Below are 2500 nucleotides of genomic sequence, written 5' to 3'. Positions count from 1 at the left end.
CATGGACCTTTTCAGCTGTAAGGGAGGCAAGAGCAAGGTGTGATGTAGGTCCCCGGGGCCTACTGGAGGTCCAGGTCCATGCCCGATGTGAGTAGCAGCCGGCGCCAGCGCGTCCAGGAGCACATCTTTTTCGACCGTAAAGGGAGACAGGAGGCCGACTCACTGCCTCGGCTAAATGGAGAGGGAATTTCAGAAGGGCCAGGGCAAAAGCATGGACCTTTTCAGCTGTAAGGGAGGCAAGAGCAAGGTGTGATGTAGGTCCCCGGGGCCTACTGGAGGTCCAGGTCCATGCCCGATGTGAGTAGCAGCCGGCGCCAGCGCGTCCAGGAGCACATCTTTTTCGACCGTAAAGGGAGACAGGAGGCCGACTCACTGCCTCGGCTAAATGGAGAGGGAATTTCAGAAGGGCCAGGGCAAAAGCATGGACCTTTTCAGCTGTAAGGGAGGCAAGAGCAAGGTGTGATGTAGGTCCCCGGGGCCTGCTGGAGGTCCAGGTCCATGCCCGATGTGAGTAGCAGCAGGGCCAGCGCGCCCAGGAGCACATCTTTTTCGACCGTAAAGGGAGACAGGAGGCCGACTCACTGCCTCGGCTAAATGGAGAGGGAATTTCAGAAGGGCCAGGGCACAAGCATGGACCTTTTCAGCTGTAAGGGAGGCAAGAGCAAGGTGTGATGTAGGTCCCCGGGGCCTGCTGGAGGTCCAGGTCCATGCCCGATGTGAGTAGCAGCAGGGCCAGCGCGCCAAGGAGCACATCTTTTTCGACCGTAAAGGGAGACAGGAGGCCGACTCACTGCCTCGGCTAAATGGAGAGGGAATTTCAGCAGGGCCAGGGCACAGGCATGGACCTTTTTCAGCTGTAAGGGAGGCAAGAGCAAGGTGTGATGTAGGTCCCCGGGGCCTGCTGGAGGTCCAGGTCCATGCCCGATGTGAGTAGCAGCAGGGCCAGCGCGCCCAGGAGCACATCTTTTTCGACCGTAAAGGAGACAGGAGGCCGACTCTCTGCCTCGGCTAAATGGAGAGGGAATTTCAGAAGGGCCAGGGCACAAGCATGGACCTTTTTCAGCTGTAAGGGAGGGAAGAGCAATGTGCGATGTAGGTCCCCGGGGCCTGCTGGAGGTCCAGGTCCATGCCCGATGTGAGTAGCAGCAGGGCCAGCGCGCCCAGGAGCACATCTTTTTCGACCGTAAAGGAGACAGGAGGCCGACTCTCTGCCTCGGCTAAATGGAGAGGGAATTTCAGAAGGGCCAGGGCACAAGCATGGACCTTTTTCAGCTGTAAGGGAGGGAAGAGCAATGTGCGATGTAGGTCCCCGGGGCCTGCTGGAGGTCCAGGTCCATGCCCGATGTGAGTAGCAGCAGGGCCAGCGCGCCCAGGAGCACATCTTTTTCGACCGTAAAGGGAGACAGGAGGCCGACTCACTGCCTCGGCTAAATGGAGAGGGAATTTCAGCAGGGCCAGGGCACAGGCATGGACCTTTTTCAGCTGTAAGGGAGGCAAGAGCAAGGTGCGATGTAGGTCCCCGGGGCCTGTTGTCGTACCATAGGCACGAGTGGTGTGTGTGTGTGGCAAAGAGTTTCTGCGCAGTGTACCAGGGGCACGGGGAAAGGTTGTTGTACCATAGGCACGAGAAAAGTTGTCGTACCATAGGCACGAGAAAAGTTGTCGTACCATAGGTACGAGGAGTGTGTGTGTGGCAAAGTGCTACTGAGCGGTGTACCAGGGGCACGGCGAAAAGTTGTTGTACCATAGGCACGAGAAAAGTTGTTGTACCATAGGCACGAGAAAAGCTGTCGTACCAGGGGCACGGAGGAAAGTTGTTGTACCATAGGCACGAGAAAAGTTGTCGTACCATAGGCACGAGGAGAGTTTGTGTGGCAAAGTGCTACTGAGCGGTGTACCAGGGGCACGGCGAAAGGTTGTTGTACCATAGGCACGAGAAAAGTTGTTGTACCATAGGCACGAGAAAAGCTGTCGTACCAGGGGCACGGAGGAAAGTTGTTGTACCATAGGCACGAGAAAAGTTGTTGTACCATAGGCACGAGAAAAGCTGTCGTACCAGGGGCACGGAGGAAAGTTGTTGTACCATAGGCACGAGAAAAGTTGTCGTACCATAGGCACGAGGAGAGTTTGTGTGGCAAAGTGCTACTGAGCGGTGTACCAGGGGCACGGCGAAAGGTTGTTGTACCATAGGCACGAGAAAAGTTGTTGTACCATAGGCACGAGAAAAGCTGTCGTACCAGGGGCACGGAGGAAAGTTGTTGTACCATAGGCACGAGAAAAGTTGTTGTACCATAGGCACGAGAAAAGCTGTCGTACCAGGGGCATGGAGGAAAGTTGTTGTACCATAGGCACGAGAAAAGTTGTCGTACCATAGGCACGAGGAGAGTTTGTGTGGCAAAGTGCTACTGAGCGGTGTACCAGGGGCACGGCGAAAAGTTGTTGTACCATAGGCACGAGAAAAGTTGTCGTACCATAGGCACGAGAAAAGTTGTCGTACCAT

This window comes from Mchenga conophoros, linkage group LG18, assembly GCF_057382185.1.
Source record: "Mchenga conophoros isolate Kocher_MC1m ecotype Shallow Benthic linkage group LG18, M_conophoros_male_GT1.1, whole genome shotgun sequence".
NCBI lineage: Eukaryota > Metazoa > Chordata > Actinopteri > Cichliformes > Cichlidae > Mchenga > Mchenga conophoros.
The sequence above is the reverse complement of the archived record's forward strand: the minus strand, read 5'-3'. Positions refer to the sequence as shown.